This window comes from Cricetulus griseus, chromosome X (genome assembly GCF_003668045.3).
Source record: "Cricetulus griseus strain 17A/GY chromosome X, alternate assembly CriGri-PICRH-1.0, whole genome shotgun sequence".
NCBI classification, from domain to species: Eukaryota; Metazoa; Chordata; class Mammalia; order Rodentia; family Cricetidae; genus Cricetulus; species Cricetulus griseus.
The window spans coordinates 113,848,522-113,864,461 of NC_048604.1; the positions used below are offsets into that span (position 1 = coordinate 113,848,522).

The 15,940-nt window shown below is 38.9% G+C and overlaps 1 long non-coding RNA gene across 1 annotated transcript; it reads right to left on the bottom strand.

Annotated features, from left to right (window-relative positions):
- Nucleotides 1-743: 743 nt before the first annotated feature.
- LOC118239431 lies at nt 744-15,620 on the bottom strand. Its single transcript, XR_004771496.1, has 2 exons — nt 15,579-15,620; nt 744-1,467 (listed from the first exon to the last, which is right to left on the bottom strand). It is a non-coding gene; the product is annotated as an uncharacterized LOC118239431 (long non-coding RNA).
- Between the last annotated feature and the right edge of the window lie 320 nt (nt 15,621-15,940).

The window sequence follows — 15,940 nt, forward strand, 5'->3', positions numbered from 1 at the left end:
GGTGAGCAGTCCTGACCCCTTATAAGGTAGAAGAAGGGCTGGCTTGCTCTCTGGGGTTGAGGTGAGAGCATCAGGAGGGCAGAGACTGCAGCTTCAGGAACAGGAAAACTGTGGTAGAGCTTCCTTAATAAGTACCTGTTTATCATTTATTTTTAATCTGGTTTCGGAATCATTTAAACATTGCCTTCAAGCAGTAGTTAACCTAATTAAAATTCAGCAATACTCTCATATTTCCTTAATACCACAAAACCCAGTATTAGTAGAACCCATTAATACTAATCCCACTTTTACTAGTACAGAAGGCCCTTGATTTTAATAGTTTAATTTTCTGATGGTGCAAAAGCAATATTTGATCAAGTACTACATATTTTCACTTTTGATATTTTTCAGGTTAGCTACATATAGTGTAATGCTCTCTTGTAATGCCTAATCCATCTTGCAATCGTTAGAGGAAACCCCAAAGACTGAACAATGTATGGTGCTACTAACCTGTGGTGTGCAGTCGTTATTTGGATTCAAGAATTTTGCTGTTTGTTTTTGTTTTGTTTCATTTTAGGATGGGAGTGGGGTTTCTTCTTGTACCTTAGACTAGCCTGAAACACTCTGTGTAATCTAGGCTGGCTTCAAACTCATGATGTTTCTACTTTGCCCTCCTATACTTGATCTTAGCCAAAAGGTCAAGAAGCAATCTACTTTGGCCTCCCGATTGCTAGGATTCCAGGTATGTACCACCACTAATCTCAGATTATTTAATGTATTTTATTTGCAAGATTTTTACTTAAAATGGATTTATTCATTCGTAACTTCAGTGTGAGCCAAGGAGCATTCTTATAGGATTTGTAAGTAGTTTTATAAGATAGCTCATATTTTATTTTTCCTTCTATTACACATAATATATTCTGATTATGGTTTCCACTCCCTCTGCTCTTCCCAGTTCCTCACAACCAATCCTTCTATCTGGATGCACTTCCTTTCTGTCTCTCATTAGAAAAGAAAAGTCTTCTAAAAATAATAATAAAATATAATAAGATAAAACAAAAGCTGTTACATTAAAGTTGGACTAGATAAACAGGAAGAAAAGATCCCTAAGAGAAGGCACAAGAATCAGTTCACTCACTCAAGAGTCCCATAAAAACACTAAACTGGAAGCCATAAAATAAACATAGAAAACCTGGTGCAGAACCTTGCAGGGCCTGTGCATGCTGCTTCAGTCTCTGTGAGTTCAGGTGAGCTTTGCTCATGTTGATCCTGAGGGCCTTGTTCTCCTGGTGTCCTCCATCCCCGTTGTCTCTTACACTATTTCCACCTCCTCGTCCACTGGGCTCCCTGAGCTTGGAGGGGAGGGCTTTAATAGAGGTGTCTTGTTTAGGACTCAGTGTACCAACTCTCATTTTCTGCTTAATGTCTGGCTGTGGGTCTCTGTATTCTCAACTGCTGAAGGAGGAAGCTTGTCTGATGATGGCTGATCTGTGAGTAAAGCAGATTATCATTAGGAGTCATTTTATCACCTTTTTAGATCAGTATTATTTGATTTTACCCTAGGTCTATGGGCTTTTAGTCTCAGGTTTTTAGTCACCCAAGCACTGTCAGGTGTGTGTTTCATTTTGTGAAGCAGACCTTAATTCAAATCAGATATTGATTGGTTACTCCTACAAGCTTTGTGCCACAATTGTCCTAGGATATCTTGCAGGCAGGACACCATTGTATATAAAGGGTTTCTGGCTGGCTTGGAGTTTACATTTCTCTTTTCATATGATACAGAGTACATTCCTGTACCAAAGCTGCTGGAACATAGGGGTGAAGGCTCTCTGTATAGAACAGCTTGACATGTCCATGTTCAATAAGTTGTGTGGGTGTTGTCTTCAGCAATAGGGCCTTGCTGTCAGTTTTTAGAGAACAAACTATAGTCTTGGCAACAGCCTAGGTTGTTTGGAGATTCCCATTTGTCCCCTTTGGTCAACAACTCCATTTAGACATAACCCAAACCTGGGACTGGATGCTTCAGTTGGGGAGAAGAGATGGTCAGGTAGACCTCTGTCTCCCCCATTATTTGGTTGTTTACTTTAGATCATGTGTGTATATGTATGTATTTTAGGGAGTTTCTACTATATTAGGTTTTCATACTAACCCTCAAATGCCCCTTAATTTGATCTGTCTCTCCCTCCCATATCCCCTTCCTCAACCCCACTAGATCCTCCAATTCAGCCCCTCCATCCATCCATAACTATTTATTCTATTCCATTTCCAAAGGAGATCTATCTGTACCATGTAGTGTCTTGCTTTATACCTACCCTCTGTGGTTCTATACACTATAGCTTGGTTACTGTTAACTTAGCGGGTAATATCCACATATAAAGGAATTTATACCATATTTGTCTTCCTGGGTTTGTGATATGTCACTCAGGATGATTTTTCTAGTTCATCCATTTGCCTGAAAATTTCTTTATCTATTCTTCTGTTGAGGGACATCTAGGTTTTTTCCAGTTTCTGGCTATTATAAATAATAGAACAGCAATGAACATGGTCAAGCAAGTATCCCTGTGGTATGATGAAGCATCTTTCTGGTATATGCCCAAGAGTGAGATAGCTGGATCTGGGGGTAAATCAATTCTCATCTTCCTGGGGAATCATCACACTGATTCCACAGCGGCTGTACAAGTTTTCACTACTACCAGCAATGGAGGAGTTTTCCCCTTACTCCACATCCTCCCCAGCAAGATTTGTTGATCTTAGCCATTCTAACAGATGTAAGATGGAATCTCAAAGTAGTTTTATTTGCATTTCCCTAATGGCTATTCAGAATTTCTTTAAGTATTTCCTGATCATTTGAGTTTCCCCTATTGAGAATTTTTGGTTTAGATCTGTACTCATTTTTTAAATTGAGATATTTGTTTTCTTGATATCTAGATTTTTGAGTTGTTTATATATTTTGGATATTAGTCTTCTAGCCAATGTGGAGCTGATTTTTTTAAAAAGCCCTTTTTCTATTCTGTAGGTAGTCACTTGTCCAAATGACAGTGTCCTTTGCCATTCAGAAGGTTCTTAGTTTCATGAAGTCCCATCTATTAATGCCTGTGCTAATAATGATGTGTACAGAAAGTCCTTTCTTATGCCAATGAGGTCAAGGTTATTCCCCACTTTATCTGGTTTTGTGTTGAAGTCTCTGATCCATTTGGACTTGAGTTTTATGAAGAATGGTAAGTATAGATCTATTTTAATTCTTCTACATGCAGCCATCCAGTGTGGCCAGTACCATTTGTTGAAGAAGGAGTCTGTTTTTCAGTGTGGATTTATGTCTGGGTCTTCAGTTGGATTCCATTGATCAGTGTGTCTGTATTTATGCCAATACTATGTGGTTTTTATTGCTATAGCTCTGTAGTACAATGTAAAATCAGAGATGGTGAGACTTCTAGCGATTCTTTTATCATTCAGGATTGTTTTAGCTATTGTGAGTTTTTGTGTGTTTCCATATGAAGCTGAAAATTGTCATGTCAAGATTTGTGAAGAACTGTGTTGGGATTTTGATGGAGATTGTATTGAATGTGTAGATTGCCTCTGTTATGATGGCCATTTTATGTTACTCCTACAGATCCATGAGCATGGAAGATATTTTCATCTTCTGATATTTTCTTCAATTTATTCAGAGACTTCAAGTTTTCATCATCATACAAGCCTTTCCCTTGGCTAGTGTCTTAGTTAGGGTTTCTATTGCTGAGACAAAACACCATGACTAAAAAGCAAGTTGGGGAGGAAAGGGTTTATTTGGCTTACACTTCAGCATTGCTGTTCATCACTGAAGGAAGTCAGGACAGGAACTCAAACAGGGCCGGATCCTGGAGGCAGGAGCTGATGCAGAGGCCATGGAGGGGAGCTGTTTACTGGCTTGCTCCCCTGGCTTGTTCAGCCCACATTCTTATAGAACCTAAAACCAACAGCCCAGGGGTGGCACGAGCCACCATAGGCTGTGCACTTCCCTATCGATCACAAAAGGAGAGAATGCCTTACAACCTGGATCTCATTAAGGCATCTCCTCAACTGAGGCTCCTTCCTCTGGTGACTCTAGCTTTTGTCAAGTTGACACACAAAAGCAGCCAGTACAGTTAGTCATAGCCCAGGATTTTTTTTTAATTTTTTTTTAATTTTATTTATTTATTATGTATACAACATTCTGCTCCCATGTATCCCTGCACACCAGAAGAGTGCACCAGATCTCATTATAGATGGTTGTGAGCCACCATGTGGTTGCTGGGAATCGAACTCAGGACCTCTGAAGAGCAGTCAGCGCTCTTAACCTCTGAGCCATCTCTCCAGCCCCATAGCCCAGGATATTTATATTCTTTGAGGCTACTGTGAAAGTTGTTGTTGCCATGATTTATTTCTCAGACCATTTGCCATTTGTATATAGGAGGGCTATTGATTTTGTGAGTTAATTTTGTAACCAGCTACTTTGCTCAAAGTGCTAATCAGTTTTCTGGTGGAATTGTTTGGGTCATTTATGTATGCTATCATGTCATCTGCAAATTAAGGTACTTTCGCTTCCACCTTTCTGATTTGTATCCCCTTGATCTCCTTCAATTGTCTTATTGCTCTAACTAATATTTCAAGTACTATATTGAATAGGTAGGGAGAGAGTGGACAACCTTGTCTTGTTCCTGATTTTAGTGGGATTACTTTCAGTTTATCTCCGTTTTAGATGATGTTGGTTATGGGCTTGCTCTATATTGTCTTTATTATGGTGAGGTATGCCTCTTGTGTCCCCAATCTCTCCAGGACTATTATCATGAAGTGGTGTTGTATTTTGTCAAGGGCCTTTTCTGTATCTAATGAAATGGTCATGTGGTTTTTGTCTTTCAATCTGTTTTTATGTTAGAATATATTTATAGATTTATGCATGTTGAACCAGCCCTACATCTCTGGGATGAAGCCTACTTGACCATGGTAGATGATCTTTTTGACGTGTCCTTGGTTTCAAATTGCAAGTATTTTATTGAGAATTTTTGCATCTATGTTCATAGGGGAAATTGGTCAGTAAATCACTTTTTTTGTTGGGTCTTTATATGGTTTGGCTATGTGGGTAACTGTGACCTCATAAAATGAATTGGGTAATGTTCCTTCTGTTTCTATTCTGTGGAAATTTTTTAGGAGTATTGGTATTAGCACTTCTTTGAAAGTCTGGTAGAATTCTATGCTAAAACCATCAGACCCTGAACTGTTTTTGGTTGGGAAAGTTTTAATGACTGCTTGTATTCCACTAGGGGTTATAGGTCTGTTTAAATTGCTTATCTGATCTTGATTTAACTTCGGTAAGTGTTTTATATTGAGAAAATTATCAATTTCTTTCCAATATTGCAATTTGGTAGAGTACAGGTTTTAAAATCCTTATGATTCTCAGGATTTCTCTGATGACTGTTGTTGTAACCCCCTTTCATTTCTAATTTTGTTAATTTGGATATTCTCTCTGCCTTGTAATTAATTTGGATACGGGGTTGTCAACTTTATTGATTTTCTCAAAGAACCAACTCTTGGTTTCTTTGATTCTTTTTATTGTCTTTTGTTTTTTGATTGTTTTTATCTTATCAATTTCAGCCCTGAGTTTGATTGTTTCTTGCCATCTACCCCTTTTGGGTATGGTTACTTCTTGTTCTAGAGCTTTAAGGTATGCTGTTAAGTTACTAGTATGAGATCTCTCCAGTTTTTTTTTTTAATGTAGGCACTTAGTGCTATGAACTTGCCTCTTAGCACTGCCTTCATTGTGTCCCATAAGTTTGCATATGTTATGTATTCATTTTCATTCAATTCTAGAAAGTCTTTACTTTATTCTTAATTCCTGTCCACACCCATGTTTTGTTTAGTAGAGAGTTGTTCAGTTTCCATGAGTTTGTATGCTTTCTGTGTTTCTGTGGTTGTTGATATCCAGCTTTAATATGTGGTGGACATAGGATGCAGGAAGTTACTTCAATTTTCTTGTATCTGTTGAGAATTTGCTTTGTTTACAAGTATGTAGTTGATTTTGGAAAAAGTTCCATGAGGTGCAGAGAAGATGTATTCTTTTGTGTTTGGGTGAAATGCTGTATAAATATCTGTTAGGTGTATTTGGTTTATAACTTCAGTCAGCTCCAGCATTTCTGCTTAGTTTTTGTCTGGATGACCTGTTTATTGGTGAGAGTGGGGTACTGAGGTCTCCCACTATCAGTGTGTGAGGGTCAATATGTGACTTCAGTTGTAGTAGTTGTGTCTTTTATGAACTTGGGTCTCCCTGGGTTTGGGGCATAGGTAGGTGTTAAGAACTGCAGTGTCCTCTTGGTGGAATTTTTCTTTGATGTGTATGTAGTGTCCTTCCCTAGTTTTTGTTTGAAGTCTACTTTGTCAGATATTAAAATGGCTATACAGCTTGCTTCTTAGATCCATTTGCTTCGAATATCTTTTTTGACCCTTTACCCCAAGGGGATGTCTTTCCTTGATGCTGAGGTATATTTCTTGGATATTGCAGAAGGATGGATCCTATTTTCATATCCAATCTATTAGTCTATGGATTTTTATTGTGGAATTGAGACCATTGGTGTTGAGAGATGTAAATAGCCAGTGACTGTTGATTTCCTATCTATTATTGAAGTGGTGTTGTTGGTGGTGGGTATGTGTGTTTCTCCTCTTTTGATTTTGCTAGTCTGGGATTATATATTCACTGTGTTTTCCTGGGTGTGGCTAACCTCCTTAGGTTGGAGTGTTCCTTGTAGGACCTTCTCTAGGACTGGATTTATATATAGATATTGCTTAAATTTGGTGTTGTCGTGGAATGTCTTACTTTATCCATCTGTGGCAATCGAAAGTTTTGCTTGGTGTAGTAGTCTGGGCTGGCATCTGTGGTCTCAGAGTCTGTAGCACATCTGTCAAGGCTTTTCTGACTGTTAGAGTCTCCATTGAGAAACAAGGTGTAATTCTAGTAGGTCTGCCTTTATATGTTACTTATTCTTTGTCCCTTGCAAGTTTTAATATTCTTTTTTGTTGTTGCTGTTCTATACATTTACTGTTTTTTACTGTGTTGAGAGGACATTTTTCTGTTCCAGTCTGATGTCCTGTATGCTTCTTGTACTTTGATAGGCATCTCCTTCTTTAGGTTAGGGAAATCTATGATTTTGTTCAAAATATTTTCTGTGCCTTTAACTTGTGTTTCTTCTCCTTCATCTATTCCTAATATTCTTAGATTTGTCTCTCTTTTTTGTTTTTTTGAGACAGGGTTCCTCTGTGTAGCTTTGGAGCCTATCCTGGCACTCGCTCTGGAGACCAGGCTGTCCTCGAACTCACAGAGCTCCGCCTGCCTCTGCCTCCCGAGTGCTGGGATTAAAGGTGTGCACCACCAATGCCCGACAAGATTTGTCTTTTCATAGTGTCCCAGGTTTCCTGAATATTTTGTGCCAGGACTGTTTTTTTTTCTTTAGATTTAACACTTTCATTGACAAAGGTGTCCATTTCTTCTAGTGTGTCTTCAATGTCAGATTCTCTTCCATCTGTTGTATTCTGATGGTGAATCTTGCCTCTGAGTTTCCTGTTTGAATTCCTAAATTTTTCATTTCTAGTTTTCCCATGGTTAAGGTTTTCTTTTCATTCTATTGATTCAAGACTTTAGTGTCTTGAAAGGTTTCATCCCTTCCCTTCCACTCTGTCTTAGTGTTTTCATAGATTTCTTTAAAGGATTTATTCATTTCCTTTTTAAGGACCTCTATCATATTCATAAAGGCCATTTTAAGGTTTTTTTTCTTGTGCTTCAGCTGTGTTGAAATATTCAGGGCCTGCTGTGGTAGGGTTGCTGGGCTCTAGTGGAAACATATTATCCTGGCTGTTATTGATTATGCTGTTATGCTAGAGTCTAGACTGCATGGGTTCTTTGGTTTCTGTTTCCTCTCTGGTTCTTAGGAGAGTGTGGTGGTTGTGTGTAGCCTGGTAGGAAATTCTTCTAGGGTCCTGATAGGTGTGCCCACTGGGGGTTCTGGGTAAAATGTGTTTCTGGGTATTGAGACCTGAGACTTTGGAATTGGGGTTGGCTCAGGATACTGAGTGGGTTCACAGGAGGGAGGAAAGCAGGGTGTTCCACTAGGACCTGCTTAGTAAGTTCCCTGGGGATGGCGGTAGATAGTGAAGAGAGGCCACAGCAGAAGGTCAGCTACAGAGCTGGGGATGAGACTGGGGAATTGGACTCATGAAGATCTTCAGTTAACCTACTTGTCTCCATGGTCAGAGTGGCCTGTGGGTTCCCAGGAGATGTTGCATGTTTAAAGTGACTTCCACTATTCAAAGAAAAGTGAATTTTAAATTCTAGAGACTCAAATTAATGTTACAACTATTTAAATAATGTCTATGATCATAATCAATATGACCAGAAGAGTTTAAAAAGTAGGAAATCTATCCCTTATGAAATTCATTCCTTGTCTGGATCCTGTCAAATATCGCCATAAGGTTTGTATGGTGGGCCAGGATGGGAAAGTATCTCACTTCGAGGTTCACACCATGACTATATCATGTTCCCTGGTCCTCCTTATCATTGAAAATTTTGGCTTCTAATTGATTGCTTATGTGAATAATCAAAATAGAGGAAGACTTTCATACCAGAGGCTGAGAGTAAGGGAATATGGCTGAAGCAGTGACTAGGGCATTTCTATCAGTCATTTTTCCATACACAGCATATGGGTTTCCTTCATTTTTCAAGAGTCCAATTTACAGAATGTGCAATTCACTGTCATGAATATCCAGGGGAAAGTAAATGGGTAGCTAACTCATGAATCCAATTGTTCTACAAGACATCACACATACAGCATAGGTCTTAAGAAGGGAAGAAGGAAGGAATGACTCAGGATGAGCTATGAAGAAGGCTCTATGGATAACTGATATTTGACATATGACCATAAAAAGTTTACATTTGTGAGGCAGGCATGCAAGGTATTTAGAGAAACTTATTTCAGGCAGAGAGAAATGCATGTCAAATCTCAGAACTGCAAGAGACCTCAATGAGTTTGTTCTAAGGAAGTGTTAGTAGAGCAAAATTGCAAGTGAAAAGTAAAAACAGAAGTCTGAAGCCATAAGCTAGATCCAGATCACAGAGGCCCTTGCACACCATGACAAGGAGTTGAGCAGTTATTCTTCATGGAAACAATGGAAATATCTAGAGGTGGCGTGCATTCTAGACATTGTTTACCTTCAGTCATGGAGGTGTTAGAGGCTATCCAGATGATTTCCATAAAGGCTAATAATGACTAGGTTCTACATAGCAAGGTTGCCATTTACAAGGAGGATTGTTCTTGTGTAGACTGACTGATGAGTAGGGAGTATAGTGAATCCTGGATTTCTTTATTGGTCAACAACAACTAGTGGCAAGAGAAGTAACAGGGGCAGAGAAACAGGTCATGAGGTTAAAGAAGGCTGTGGTTTGGTGTTATTAGTGGTTAACATTGACCAGGAATGAGTTTATCTACTTTTCTTGAGGAAAGATGGTGTCTACCAGATAAGAACACTCTCACGGTAAGTCTTCAAACATTCTTAGACCAGAATAGTCAAAATTTCTCCTCACAGCTTGATAACTTCTGACCAAATTTTGTCTCTACCTCATAAAGCAAGTATGGCAACAACTTGTTCAAGACCAGCCCCACTGCATCTTGGGCCAAGAAGCAAATATCCAAAAAGGGCATACCACATTCCCCCACATAATACTATATCAGAAAGTTTTGGATAAATAACTGCCACACACTTTTACGAGTAGAAACCTTAGCTGAGTGGTGGTGGAGCACACCTTTAATCCCAGCACTCGGGAGGCAGAGGCAGGCAGATCTCTTTGAATTTGAGGCCAGCCTGGTCTACAGAGCAAGGTCAGGACAGCCTCCAAAGCTACAGAGAAACTCTGTCTCAAAAAAACAAACAAAAAAGAGTAGAAACCTTAAACTGTGGCATACTCATCTTTATAGCATTTCATATTTTGGTGACTTTATTCCTATAATCCTTCATAATAACTCTATTGGTAACATATATTAGGCAGAATTATAAAACATTACTTTCTCATTAACTATGGAGAGACATCATTTACCATCCATTAAGTGGTCCTACTGGAAAGATGGGGTTTGGTTTTATGAAATTATGCCACAGGTGATCTTAGGCATGATATTTGGCCTTTCTCTGAAGAACTGGTATTTAATGGAGTGGATTGAGGTGCTGCTCTTTCCATAATCACAGAAGCCTCGAGTGGAAACAATGGTAGCAGATTAGAGTTAACCAATCTCTGAGTTGACAAATATGCCAGGAAGGAACCATCAAAGTATTGGAAAGACATGTTTCTATCTTTGGGGAGGTCTAAACATACCAGAAAAAATCTATTGCCAAGAAATGATGTATGGAGGTAAATCTACTATATTGGAAGAATTTAAGGCAGGAGATTCTGGAACTTGAATAAAACTGTTGTTATTCCTAGTGGAGAGTTAATAGCAGAAGGAAATCATATTATTTGCATCTGTGACAGCATGTTCCCTTTCATCAGGCAGAGAGGGTGTGCCTGTACTTAAAAAAGTGGGAGACTTGTTTTTGTGTACTGATAGAAGTGGCAGGCCAATTGATTTCCCTTCCAAAGGTCAAAAGGTAGTAGTTCTAATAAATGGTCGGGAAGTTGTGGGAAGATAGTCACAGTGACTCATCAGTGGCACTATTCTAAGAAATCAATGGAAGGAATCTATCTGAAGTGATGAGGCATTCAGAGAGTTCCAAGACAAGAGACAAACCCTGTCTTTATGGTTTCTCTATCTGTATACAACTTCCACTAAAAAGACATGTTGACCCACAAGACCTTCAAAACAAAGCAAGCAGGGGGTATAACTTTCAAGAGAAGGGGGGACAGGAAGCTTCAGGAACCTACGGAAACTTGCTCTTCTCAGCCACTTACCTACCCTGAAGGAAGATGAACATTTTTCATAGAGAACCTTAAAATTTACTTGAACCCAGGGAAGTTGCCCACATCAGAGATGATGTCCTAAGAACAGAAAAGTTTTCCAAATGGCCAATGGAGGTGAGATAAGGGCTGGAGTGACATAACAGTAGAGGCAAGATGAAATTTGTTGGGCATTTCTACTCAAACAATTGCTATAGGGATATGTAGTAGGTCATACAACACATAAGGGACATATGGGAATGAATCAATCAGAAGGTAATGGTAAACCATGAGAGAGGTTTTCATGAGAATCACTTGGAAGCCATTTTGTTCATCATCACAAGCATGAGCCACTCAATTAGGATGGAACCAGGGATGACAATAACCTCTCCAAAACCACACTTAAACTTGCAGTTCATTAAGTGAAATACGGACAATATGGCTTTTCATTTTTTTTAAACTGAATATATTTAAAAGCCAAACAAAATGTTTACTATTGCCAGGAGTGTTGGCACACACTTTTAATCCCAGTACTCAGGAGACAGAGGCAAGCAGATCTCTGTGAGGTTGAGGCCAGCCTGGTCTACAAAGTGAGTCCCAGGCCATCCAAGGCTACATAGTAAAACCCTGTCTCAAAACAAACAAACAACTAACAAAAAAAAAAACAAACCACAAGAAAATGTTTTAATTGATTTCTAGAACTCATCTATAGAACAAAAATTTTGATATCTGTGATGGTTATTTTGAAATGTAGGCTTGACTAGATCATGAATTACCCAGAAACCCAGATGCTTTAATTTTTGAGTGGACTAGGTGAGGAAGACCTAGTGTCAATGTGAGCAAGTGCTATCCTTGCTTACGGCTGCACTACTCACAACTGGTAGGAAATGGAACCAGTCTAGCTGTCTACCAACAGATAAGTGGATAAGGAATATATGATTCACACACACAATGGAATTTTATTCAGTCATAGGGAAAATGAAATAATTACAGGAAAGGGAGGGGCACTAGGAATTAATACATTAAGGAAAGTGACAGACTCAGAAAGACAAGTACTACATAATTTTCTCTCATGTGCAGACCTAGATTTTTAAATATACTAGTAAATGGAGGAATAGGTATATGCCATAAAAGTAGAAATGGGAACCATGAAATCAGGGAAAGAAGACTCAAGAGGAAGTGAAGACTAACAGAAAATACATGACAAAAGCAGAAGGGAGGTTATTGTGGGGAGGAAGGGCCTACAGGAGGGTAGCAGAGGGATGGTGGGAGTGAGGTAAAAACAACAAATACAAAGTACATATAAAAATAACATCATGAACCTCACTACTTGGCAAGCCAAATTTTGAAAACAAGCTAATCACTTTAACTGATTGCCTAAAGAGGAATACATCAGTGGCAAAAAGACTAATTTGGCTGATTTTCATTTGGATCCAGTTTCAGTTCAATGGTACAGCTCTCTCTCTCTCTCTCTCTCTCTCTCTCTCTCTCTCTATAATATATATATATATATATATATATATATATATATGTGTGTGTGTGTGTGTGTGTGTGTGAATATATATATGTATATATATATGTGAATATATATATATATATATATATATATATATATATTCACCTGTTACTTTTAGAGACCAGTGTTTCTCCCCTTTAAGAACTAGGTCCTAAAGCATGTGATTAGAATAAAATGTGTCTGCCTGTTATTAACTCCACATATGAGACAATGCATCTAAGAAGAAAAGGAAGTTGCTTTCATTCTGGGACAACAATATCCAGTCATCTGATCATTTCATCCTTACGAATTGCAAGCTAAGGAAGCAGGAATGCAGGATTCCCACTGCATAATTATTTCCCAAGACTACATAGGAGTTACCAGATGAATTCAAAAGGCACAAATATCTGGGTTTCTCCACTGAATTCCAGGTCACAGCTTAATACATAAAAATTTTCTCTCAGTAGGCATTGTTTATGAGAAGTGCCACAGGGGGTTGTTCAAAAAGTCCAAGAACCCATAGAGTAGGTCACTAAGGTGAATTCTGGAGTATGAACTCAAAGCACCTACATTAAGATTAACTTGTGCTTAAAGTATTCATGACTTAAGAACCCCCCAGGGTTTTTTGTTTTATCTAACTTAACAGTGTTGTCCATCTTTATCATATGTTATATAAAAAGGAAAAGGTCCCACTACTAACAGAATAAATTCTTCTGGAGAAGTCAAGTGGGCAGTAAAAAAAAATTCATAAGAGGAATCATGTCTTCAAATCATATAAAGACCAGGACTACCTCAAACTCCAACAGAAACAATTCCCATTGACACCGATGTCATAGAAGAAATAAGGGAAATAACAGAGAAATTGTCACCTCTGAAACAGATCTATTACCCGAGTCCATCGACAAACATTCCTGTATGATTATTCAGAAACCACGTAGAACTTGGTTGAAGGAGTATTCTCTGTTATTTGTTTCAATTTGAGCCTTCTCTGCACTAATGATAACCTATGGCCATTTACTGAGTGAAAAAAAATAGTTCGAAAAGCCCCCATCATTTCCACAGAGATAGCAATGTAGATATCGATTGATGTGTATGTCTTACTTATTTATTCTTATTCTCTGACTCACCTTAGGAGGTAAGTACCTCCTAACCACAGGAGAAATCAAGTTATACCTATAAGATGACCCGGTGTGGGGGATTTGGTGGACTTTCCGGAGCCCCCCGTTGGGGGCTCTGCCCTGCCTGGGGAGTGGTGGGTGGATGGAGTGGGGGTAGGCGGGGGATGGGGGAGGAGGGATGTGGGTGAGGGGAGGGAGAGGGAGAGGGGACTTACATGTGAAACGGGCTTGTTCCCTAACTAGAACTAATAAATAAATTTAAAAAAAAGATGACCCTGTGTGTAAGTAGCAAGCACTTCTGTTCTCCACATGCATGTGCACATATATGCATCCACACCTGCACATGCATGCACATATATACATAACAAAGAGAGAATCTCTTAGCTTCTTAGGTCTTCTGTAGGGAAAAAAGTTCCAAATATGATGCCTTTAAACAACAGGAATTTATTCTCAGTTTTGGAGACTAGAAAAAGCAAGATAATGGTAGACCAGTAGTTCTTAACCTTCCTGATGCCTCAACCCTTTAGTATAGTTCCTCGTGTTGTGGTGACCTCCAACCATAAATTATTTTTATTGCTAGTTCATAACTAATTTTGCTACTGTTATGAATCATAATGTAACTATCTGATATGCAGGATATCAGATGTGATCCCCAAATGGGTAAAAGACTCATATGTTGAGAACCACAAGTGGTAGATTAGAATGTCTCTGAAAGCAGGGAACAACTTGTTCCATGCATTTCCCTTAGATTCAGGCATTCAGGGTTATTAGACACACCACCTTTACCTCTGCCTCTGTTGTCATAAGGCATTCTCCCTGTGTGTCTATGTATCTCTTCTTCTAAAAGCAGTCATACTGGATAAAGGCCCACTCATAACCTCATCTTCACAGCAAAGACTATGTCTCCAAATGCCAAAATCACAGGCACAATAGAGTCCAACAGAATCGGATTAAAGACAACAAACTATTTAGTACAATCTTTTGTATAGTAAACATTTTTGTACAGTCGCAATGCTGTCATAAACTGGATAATGGGGAGAAGTGACCATGAGAGGAAATCTAGTTTTTTGTTTTCCCAGCATGCTGTCTACAATAGTCCCCAACCTACAACTCTAAGAACTGCTTGCAGCTGAACCCCTACATAGTGTCATCACACTAGGAAAATTTTGCCAAACAAATCTCAAAATCAGTTTTTCTTGGTGGTAGTTCAAGAGTTAAATTGAGGTTAGCCTAAATTTGAGGGGAGATGCTGTGTCCCTGGAAATACTCATATTTGAGCTTGAAGGCAAAAGGGGCACTTGAAACTCAGAAATGGCCTAATAAATTGCAAAGCTCACAGATTACATAGCTCACATCTCTGATCCTGCAGACACTGCCAAAGAACAGATCTGATCTGAAGGCTAAATTGCCCAAGACTTACTATTACAATGCTAAAACTGGGCCAAAAGTTTTTCCTTTCAGGTTTATGAGACTGAAAAAGTAAGGAACACGCATATTGAGACCAGACTGACAGTTTGTGGAGGCTCTAATACTCTGGTGGGGTCAAGAATGAACATGAGAAGGAAAGCACAGTTTCACAGTTACCACTGTTTGTAAAATGTGTTGGTAGCCTGATATAAGAAAAAGTGGGAAATAATCTTGGACAAATTGACACAGGACACCACTTCCTGAACATAACACCAGTAGGCCAGGAAATAATATTGACAATTAATAAATGGGACCTCATGAAACTGAAAACATTCTGTAAGGCAAAGGATACAGTCAGCCAGACAAAATGGCAGCCTACAGAATAGGAAAAGATCTTCACCAACCCCACATCTGACAGAGCACTGATCTCCAAAATATATTTAAAAACTCAAGAAACTAGATATCAACAAACCAAATAATCCAATTAAAGAATGGAGTACAGTTCTAAACAGATAATTCTCAACAAGAGGAATCTCAAATGTCTGAGAAACACTTAAAGAAATGTTCAACATCCTTAGCCATCAGGTATAGTGGGAAATTACCAATACGGAGTCAGCTAGAAATATAAGGGTATTTAATAGGGAAAAGCCTTACTTACAGAGCAACCTAGCCAGCCGGCGTGGTAGCAGTCTGTACAGCAAGTCCCAAAGTGAAAGCGAAAGAGCAAACGCAGTCACCCTACATACCCCTGACCACGCCCTGGCAAGCTTGTGAGGGCGTGGTCAGGCACACTGTAGCCAGCCCCTAAGTAGGCGTGGCTACAGCTTCCCCTACAATTCCCCTTTTAGTCTAAAAGAGGATTAAAACTTAACAGTGTAAAGTATCCAAAATTAACAATCATAAAGGTAAAATATAAGAAGATACAACAATCTGCTTATGTCACATCCTAACTATCTATTTTAACTAAACCCTAAAGTCATCTGAAAGAGGTGTTGAAGCCTGAACACCTCCTTCCAATCC